Below are 9,953 nucleotides of genomic sequence, written 5' to 3' on the forward strand. Positions count from 1 at the left end.
CAGACTGAGGATTCATTTAATGCTTGATAAAGGAGTTCCTATTTAGGCCTGCACTGCTGAACGTCTTGTTAGATTAGAATTTACTGAAGCACCTTTAAAAAACAGTCTCGGAGGTGAGGTTAAGAGAAATGAAAATAAACCTGAGAAAGTAACCACACAGACAGCTTTGATTGTCATAATGAAAAACATTATTTTTTGTGCCTTTTCAAAATGACAAAAGTGGTTTTGTTCAGACGTCCATGGCTGGATCTTGATCATGCTGAGGTTTGCTACCTATCTCACATTTAGCAAGCTAGTTTAGCCACCTGTATATTCTCTCACTGGGTAAAATTTTACAACTAGGTGAATACATTGTCAAATTCCCCAATTCTTTGATCTTTGGGCTGAAGGAAGAACAACACTCGGTGTTTAATGCGTAATCAACAATCTCTTTAATCAATACAATTCTCTTTATTCCATAAAACACTTTGAGCATTACAAACGTCCGGACGGGAGATGCGGAGGGGAGGGTGTCCGCCAGATCTCGAAGTGTCTGACCGTTTCTCACATTCTTACAGCTTCGGCCCCCCTCCAAACTAAGCATTCACATTCTTTCTATCTCTCAGTGAGCCTAAGTTACGACCTTGGCTTCCTGTGCAGTATGTTTTGTTCTTTCTAATCAGACAAATAAGGCCATGATTCTCTGGAAACAGTATTTCTTATAAATCAGCAGTTTAATGCATCATAAAACAGTGTATCATCTCATCCCTGTTTTTTGAGTAAACAATCAATCTGCTGGTCCCTCTCTAGTCTAAACAACAGTGTTTCAGTAACTTTCCACTGTCTCCTGTTACCTAATTTCTCCCAGGCAAGTGTGAGCGAGAGTCTACAATATTCTACCCCCAAGGACACGTAGTCTAATGCCTTTATTTTCAGGGCCGTGTGCACTTAATACTACACTATATGGTTATATGGCATTTTAGTTAATATAAAGCATAGAATTGAGGCACTTAAAATAATTTTATCTCAACAACATGTATGCATAATATAATAAAAATAACGTGTGGTAGGTGGACAGTGGACCTAAACAAAGGGCTACGGAGAGAAATTATGAATTCAAAAGGCAGCTTTGCTGCTGAACTATTGCCAACATACAACAATAACACAATAACCCAGGAAAATGCAGGGAAGACACACAGCATGTGAGGAGATCAGACAACAATATGGCAAAGAACAGAGGGAGGCTCAGACAAACTAACATACTAACAGGAGGGAATCGGGACACACCGGAGGATCACAGTTGAACAAAATCTAACTAACGAGACAAAGAAAGCAAAACTGAACATACGCACACAAGACAAGGGACTATCACAATAAAACAGGAAACTAATACTGAGACAGGGACTGAAACACACAAAACTGACAAACTTGATAAAAGGAAAAATCACCATGGAGACGAGACTGATTTCCACAGGAAACAATGAGGACAAGACACAGAGATGAAACTAAGATATACTGGACATGAACCTGAACAGACAAAACCCAAGAACTATAGATAAACTCAGATGCACTAAGAAATAACATACTCAGTAACTTGAACATAAATGATCTCTTAAGTCCAGAACAAACTCAAAATACCAGCTCGAGGGCTCATAACTGGATAAAAATGGCTCAACAAAGATATGCCAGTCTATGGCTCAATCCAACCTGAAACCTAAAACCTGTTACCAGACAGAAGAGCCAGGAATAAAATTCAGACTACCACTCAGCATTGTTGACGTGACCCACTTAATTTGTTCCACATTTACTTTGCTGGTATGTGGTCACCCTGTCGACAGCTGTTAATCAAAATCATTTAGGACTCCAATAGAAAGACATTATTCATTACCATTTCATACTGAAACTGAGATTCTGTTTGTAAACAGTTACAGTAACAAATTAATCTAAATCCGATTCATACAAACCACTCGATGGCAGCAGATGTTTGTTCTCAGCTTTTTATTTAATAGCAAAGGCTTGTATCGATCACTGAAGTAGCTCCTGAAGGGTTAATTCAAGTGTAATATCTATCAGATTAGACCTGCTTCTCCTGAGAGATAAATCACACTGATAACGTGAGAGAGCAGGCTGGTGTTGCTCTCAGATTAATAAGATCAGGTGATAAGTGGCTCCGTTAACATCACAGAGATGAAGCGTCGATAAGGACACAGGGGTTTGCTGAGGACACCTGATAGAGATGCATTTCACCCGACATCAGTGGGCTCTGCGGCAAATGACAGAGTCACAGCCTAAAAACACATTATCATATGATGTGTGTGCACACTCAGAGACAGACAGCTGGACCTCAGACAGGCACTTTAATAATGGCAGAGCTCTGCTGTGATTTGGAAGAAATTTCGCAATACAGTGAGTCCCAGAGGAGTGCTGATGCGATGGTGAGATGGAGAATGCACGATAAGGAACAAAATGGCTAAAGACGAGGAACGGGCCAGTTAAACATGATTTAAAAAACAATTTAAGTGTGCATCAGGGGCTTGTAAACACCATTAGTCTGGAGACAAATGGCTGGAGCTGCAGTGGCGACACCAAGCCTGTTATTAGAGAGGTAAAACAGCCCCGCAGTGATCCAATGAGCTGCTGCTAACTGAAAATGTAACTTCTCATCTCAAACTTCAGCGATGGAATAACTAAAGAGCCCAAAGTGCTTTGTGATCATTTACTGATTAATAAACAAGATATTTATTGTGTGGTCAGGATGAAATTATAGACCCATCATTTTATGGAAGCACAGTGGCTTTTCTTGCATATGAAGCAACATATATCCCAACAAACATAACAAAAACATGACAATCATATGACCCTTACGAGCAAGCACTTTGGCAGCAGTGCGAAGGAAAACTCCCTTTTAACATGAAGAAACCTCCAGCAGAACCAGGCTTAGGGAGGGCCGGCCATCTGGTGTGACGGGCTGGGGAGAGAGAAGGTAGACAGGATAAAAGACAGGCTGTGGAAGAGAGTCAGAGATTAATAACAAGTAATGATTCAGTGCAGAGAGGTCTATTAACTCAGTGAGTGAGAAAGGTGACTGAAGAAGAAATACTCGCTGCATCATGGGAATCCCCCAGCAGCCCATGCCTATTGCAGCATAACTAAGTGAGGATTCTGTCTTTACATGTTGGCATCCTTCATTTTTACTTTCACTCCACTTTCCAATAACAACCCTTCAACTCTACACAGATACCACTCTTTTCGTTGACTTTGGTGGTTTTATGGCAGAATTTGGCCTACATCTACGTCAGTGTTTCTAAACTCTCGGTTCTCAAATCTATTCTGTAGTAACTGTGCTGCTCATCTCTTGAGGTATTAATCATCAAGAGATCCAGTTTCATTCACGCAGACAATCTAGCCTCTATCAACAAAACCATCTGAGACAGAAGCGACTGCCATCTTTGTCTTCATCTAACGTGGCTAAATTTAGAAGCTTCAACTTGCTTTTCTGAATTTTCAGTGCTGCTACCTCATCTCCCATACCCATCTATTCCTGCAAATTAAGAGCATGTACCATAAAGGTTATCACAGTGGCATCATTTTCATCTAAATTAGACACTGGTTCCTCCCATCCACGCTCAGCTGTCGCTACTCATTACAAGCCTTCAGCATCTTGCTGTTTACTGTTAGCTTCTGATCTTCTCTTCTGCTGCATCATGAAACTTAATTGAAAATACACTAACAAATCATATCATCTGGAAGCAAAGCTTCATGATTCAAACACACTTAACCACTCCTTACTGCTCCATATTTGTATTATTGGAGGCTGGTTCAGTAGCTTTGGATGATTCATGGCTCAGAATAATCCTTATTTATCCTACACTATGCTTCGGCTGAGCCCCTCACTTCATGCTCTGTCTGGAACAAGCTGTTTTGGGTCCCAGCCTTTTTCTGATTGGTTGCTCCTCATAAGCAGAAGGTTTCCACAGCTGGTGGGCGGGACTTCTGTGTCTAATCTTCATGACTTCAAACAGAGCCAAGAGTAGAACCCCCCCCCAAAAACCCCCAGAAAAGCAAGAGTTTAGTTTAGTTTTTTTGTTTTGTTTTTTTGAGCCTTTTGACTTTTAGAAATCACATCAAATCTGGGCACATTTCATATTAACACTGACAGCTGTAGGACTAGATAATCTGACCTTTCCCCTGGGATGCATTTACCTTGGGAGAACCTGGTAGGGAGTGTTGGTCCAGCTAATACGGCTGTAAGCTGTAAGACCCCTCCAGTGTATTATGGTGGCGATTCTTTGGTGGGTTGACCTTCCTCAGGCCAAAGCAGATGGCTGAGGACTCAATCAACTCTGGAACAACCAAGGAGCTGGTGCTGGACTTTCACAGGCACAAACATCCTGCACGTACATAAAGACCTTTTATGAGTCTCTGGTGGCATCGGCCATCTTTCATGGTGTGGTCTGCTGGGGACAGAAAGGAACTGAATGGGGTGATCAAGGAGGCAGCTCTGCTCTCGGATGTCCTCTCTACCCAGTGGAGGTAGTGACAGAAGGATGGTGGCTGTTAGAGAACACCTCCTACCCCATGCAGCTCCGTCAGAGACAGGCTTTTGGACCCACGGGGTGTGGTGGAGGTCCATGTGCACACACTGGGGGCTGATAAATCCCATTGTGCAATGCTCAACACTCTATCTCTGCAGCCATTAACATCCAACTGTGCAATATTAAACATCCTGTTTTGCTGTTACTTGGCATATAAAGACTCCAGATTGTGTCACTCACGCGCACACACTCACACATATCTATTCTTATTTTTAAATCCTATTTCTTCCATTTTGTATGGTGTCTCCTTGTTTTTTTTATTGTTATAAGTTATCCTGCTTTTATTTATTCTGAACTGTTCAGTTTCCTTCTGTAATATTGTGAATTTCATAATTATTCTAATAAAGGCTGTCTAATCTAATCTAAAAGTTACCACTGAGCTCTAAAGTCTGATGCATCTATGCTGCCTTTATCAGACAAAAGTAAAAGAAAAGATTTTTTTCTGCAGGTTTACCTAATTTCCTGTCTCACAGATCTGACGAACATCTTTTTTATAACGAAGGAAAGATTTGAGAGACACAACAATGCAATTAACCAGGAACTGTGATGTTACCGCGTAGGACGTCACAGTCATCAGGACTAAAATCTTAATGATTGTAAATCACAATGCGGTAATATTCAAATCAGCTAATCAGATGGAGGAAATACTGATGGTGTGGTATGAAAATTAAATCTCTCCTAAAATTCAGCCTGCTCCCAGCCTCATTCTGTCCCGCAGATGGAAGGGGTCACGGTCGCTAATGCATTTCATAGGCTTGTCATCTCAAGATCAAGGCCCAATTATCTTATGGTTACCTCCAGATAATAAACTGCTTCCTTGTCATGACTTAATACAAAAGCACTGACTCATGACTTATTACATTAACACAAAGCTGAAGCCACCTTTGATTTACCTGGTGAGTGAGTTGTGATAAAGGTAAAAACACAAACACACAAAAAGTCTAAATAATGCTGTCATCATCTGCAAATCAAGGCCCCAAATGCGCACTGTCAGACAAGCTGAAGTAACCAAAAACAAACCTTTATTTAGGCCACTGTCCAAACAAAGTCCATGAAATAAAGATGAGAACTAAATCCAAAAACTGGCAAAGAAACATGAAGGAATGTTAAACAGAGATGATGACAGACACTGAGACAAAGACTGAGGGCAAGACGCCTCTACATACACATGAGGGCAGTCAGGGAAAGTGGACACAGCTGGGAAACAACACACAGGTGATAACAAAAACAATATGAAGAAGGGAAAGTAAAACTCAACACAAGACACTATAGACAACTATCAAAACAAAACAGGAAGTGAGAACCATTACAAAACGGGGAAACACAGACACACGTCTGAACCTGATATAAAGAAGCTGACCGAAAAGGACAGGTCAGGAAACACTGGGGCGAAAAAACAAATACACTTTAATACAAACTGGAAGAAGATGAAAACATAAACAAAAAGAAAACATAAGGAAAGAAGATCGTTACAAATCACTTGCACAGGACTGCAGGGATAAAGGATGGCAGCCATGGTTGCACCCGGTTGAGATTGGGTGGGGAACCCTCTGCACGCTGCATGTCTGGAAGCTATGGCAGCAGTGGGACCAACAGTGAGCGCGAGAGGAAGAAGCAATACGAGAACTGGGAGAGCCAGCAGAAAGCGCGTCCTATTGGATACAGAGGAAGAGAGAGGGTGTAGTGGGAGAGTGTCATGGGTAAGGGTCTTAAGTCTCCACTCCCCATTATGCAGTGACTAAAGGAGAAATATCCTAGAATGTATGAATTAATGCCATATAGCTTGATCTGCTCTGAGGTAATGACCACAAAGAAAAGAAGCCAAACACAAGTCACCAAAAGAGGATTAAAGTCTAAAAACAGGTTCAAAATCAGGTAGGAACAGGCAAAAAGGTTGATGCTAAAAACTGAAAATAGGAATATCTGAACAGAAACAGGGAAACAGGAGAAATACAAACTTGGATCAATGCTGTAACTAAAATGAGCTTACTGAAGACAGTGGTGTAGAAAACTGGCAGGAAGAGAGCAAAGGCTGAAAATAAAGTACACCAAGAACCAAGCACTACAAAATAAAACAGTTAAATCAAAGTGGACGCAGCTATTGCTATTGGTTGATGGCACCAGTCATCCAAACTGAACTGAACATGAAAAATCTGGTTTCGCTTCACTTCAAAATCTGTCCAAAGTACATCATTGTACTTTTAGGGTGAGAGCAGCAGGTAACTGTTTCACCTTACAGAGACTAGTGTTGAAACTTCAAGTACAGGGGAATCCATTCATTTATAGACCTGTTCTAGTCTGGCTGACCGCCCAAAGCTTCTAAATCTGTGCCGAGTATATATGCTGGTGTCACTGGGCCTATAAGCTGTCAGCGAAATGTGCATGAGGCATTATCATTTCCGTTTTACCAATTCACACAGAGGTTGGAATCTGAGCCGTGGTCTAATGAATCAATCATGTGCTCTTAAATACTGATTCACAGTGGTTAAAGCTAAAATGTATGTGCTTGCTCAAATGTTTCATCTCTAATGTAGTGCCATACATGAAACGTCATATTTTTAGGTGGAAAGTAGTGATAGAACATCCGATCAGGCATTAAATTAAAGGACTGCAGAGCTGAGGGGACCTTTTTTTTATATACTTTAAATATTTTTAGCTTCACATTAAAAGTTTTCATTTCCCACTTTAAGGCTTCATGGAGTTTGAGTAAAGAGAAAAGTCTGATCTAATAGATGCTGTGATTAACCTGGGCTTCTCTCTGGTTGGGTGATTTTCGGTGTAGTTTTCTGGTGCGCTCATTTTTTCTGCTCCCCTCATCTGCTGCGGTGATTTCCTGTTTCCCAGAATGCATTCTTCTTCAAACTGTCTTGTTGCTGAATTGCATTTTGCCTGATTTCCTGCCCCTCAGGGTGCAGAAATTGGTTTCTGTGTTTCCTCCCTTGTGAAGGATTTCTCCCTGTATGACTGTTAAACGGCGGGAAAATAACATGGAGGCTCTGTAAAATCCTTTGATCCTGAAGAGATGGTATCAAAACATGTTAACAGCTGCTAATTCCACATCATAGAAACATTTTACTTCTATTAAAAAGCCTCCAAGACAATTCAGTTTCCACTGGTGGAACACATGTTTGCTGAATAAGGAAATCTCCCCATCAGCAGGATCAGAGTTTACCTGACTTGATTCATCCACGTAGACACACCACTCCTTTGGCGAAGTGTCAGGGATGGAGTTCATATAGGAAGCACTGGGTGCAGGTGTCTCCAGTTAACCTGATGGTCTGCTCCACCCACCTGCTCCACCACAGAAATACAATGGTTAGACACTCTCAAAAAAACAAACAAAACAAAACAAAACAAAAAAACCTCACCTTGGGTCACTCGAGACCCTTTTAATGTTTGCATCTATGGTAATTTTGCCCAGCAATCATTAAAAACCAAAACAATACAGAAGTACAGATCCATGGTGTCGTCCTCTAAAGAAACACTTTGCAAACATCAGATCTCAATAATAAAAAAATCAAGCTGGACATCTACAATGATATGTACTGGGTAATGTGTTAGAAATGAAAGGATGCCACATTGTTGGATGGATTTTAAAATGATCAGCCTACAGAGTGCTAAATTTTAAAGACACCCTGAAAATCGAAGCAGATAGTAAATAGAAAATGGTTTGTTTAGCCCCCACGACACTTGCATGTGTGCCTGACAACCCTAGGGCTCCTAATGAGATGACGGATGGTGTCCTGAGGGAAATCCTCCCTGGGATGCTTGGACCAGAGTATCACTGAGCTTCTGGACAGTCTGGGGTACAACTAGGAAGCGTTGGGCAGACTCAAACATCATGTCCCAGAGCTGTTCTGTTGGATTTAGGTCAGGTGAGCATGGGAGTCAGTCAATGGTATCTATTCCTTCATCCTCCAGGAACTGCCAGCATATGTCTCACCACATGCAATCAGGCAATGTTGTGCACCAGGAGGAACCCAGGACCCACTGCACCAGTGTAGAGTCTGACAGTGGTCCAACAATGTCATCCTTATCCCTAATGGCATTCAAGGAGTTTGTCTGGCCTGTAGATGTCTGTGCGTCCCTTCATGGATTTGCTTCCCCAGACCATCACTGACCCACCACCAAACCATTCATATTGAGCCATGTTACAGGTAGCACAACATTCTTCATGGCTTCTCTGGACCATCTCACATTTGTCACATGTGCTCAGGGTGAACCTGCTCTCATCTGTGAAGAGCACAGGGCGCCAGTGGTGGACCTGGTAATTCTGGCATTCTATGGCAAATCCAAATCAGGCTCCATGGTGCAGGGCAGTAAGCACATGGCCCACTAGAGGACGTTTGGCCTTCAGGCCACCTTCATGTCAGAGGCACTTACACCAGCATCCTGCTGGAGGTCATTTTGTAATTCTAGCAGCCCTTATTCTGTTCCTCCTTGCACAGATAAGCAAATACTGGTCCTGCTGATGGGTTAATGGCCTTCTACGGCCACGTTTAGCTCTCCTACAGTAACGACCAGTCTACTGGAATCTCCTCCTTGTTCTTGAGACTTTGCTAGAAGACACAGCCATCAGTGACATTGACCTTAGCCAAATGTAAAACTAGTGGCAAATGAAACACCTAGTCACTCTGCCTGACTTTTACCCAACTTTTGACTTGGTTTACAGGTTTAATTTACAGCTTTTTCATCTGAAGAACTTAACAACAAAACCCGTAGTCTAAGACGCTAGGAAAGAAAGTGACTGGACTTTTTTGAGTTTCTTGAAGTTGTTTCACCTCTAATTTGAGAAGCTTCTTCAGTTCTAAAAAGCAACAACAGTAAATGCTTTTTGAGCCACTGCTTGACTCAATCAGAAGTGTCATCCCTTTTGAACAGAATTAATCTTTATATAACCAGCCAAGATCTGTAGTGTGTTCATACTGAAGAACCTGTCATGGAGATGTTAAAACATTAGCACATTTCGTATAACCTTCAATTAACAGATCTTGTCTTTGTTATTACCCAGTTTGTAATTGTGCAGACAGTAAGTTCAAAGAAAACTGTGAACCTTAGTCCTCATAACTTGAGTCATGCACACAGTGAAGAAAGTTTTATTCTTTTAGTCTGGAAGGCTTGTGGATCACCCCGGACCTGTGACCGGTCAGGTCAGGCCTCTTAAAAACATATTTTTAAGGTATGGTATCCAGACTCCAGGTTGAGTTTCTTGTCTAAATGCATTTTAACTCATAAAAGAAGATATCTTTACTGAAAGTTAAGGTGTTGGACAGAAATATGTCAGCACACTCCAGTCTTCCTTGCTGAACTACTGCCTGCATCTACAACCTTTGCTTCCAAGCATCCACCCTTTCAGCCGCTCTACAGTCAGTACCTCCA

At 41.6% G+C, this 9,953-nt stretch overlaps 1 long non-coding RNA gene across 3 annotated transcripts; it reads right to left on the reverse strand.

Moving 5' to 3' along the window:
- Window positions 1-1,768: 1,768 nt before the first annotated feature.
- Window positions 1,769-7,864, reverse strand: LOC102079057 (uncharacterized). 3 transcript variants are annotated; one of them, XR_003214129.1, is made up of 4 exons: window positions 7,747-7,831; window positions 7,321-7,588; window positions 4,183-4,370; window positions 1,769-2,983 (listed from the first exon to the last, which is right to left on the reverse strand). It is a non-coding gene; the product is annotated as an uncharacterized LOC102079057 (long non-coding RNA). The 3 variants fall into 3 exon arrangements; XR_266240.4 differs by lacking the exons at window positions 1,769-2,983; window positions 4,183-4,370 and adding an exon at window positions 5,379-6,226 and having other exon boundaries at window positions 7,321-7,538; window positions 7,747-7,864; XR_001224545.3 differs by lacking the exons at window positions 1,769-2,983; window positions 4,183-4,370 and adding an exon at window positions 5,379-6,226 and having other exon boundaries at window positions 7,747-7,815.
- Window positions 7,865-9,953: the final 2,089 nt, after the last annotated feature.

The sequence above is a fragment of the Oreochromis niloticus genome, linkage group LG15 (assembly GCF_001858045.2).
Source record: "Oreochromis niloticus isolate F11D_XX linkage group LG15, O_niloticus_UMD_NMBU, whole genome shotgun sequence".
NCBI classification, from domain to species: domain Eukaryota; kingdom Metazoa; phylum Chordata; class Actinopteri; order Cichliformes; family Cichlidae; genus Oreochromis; species Oreochromis niloticus.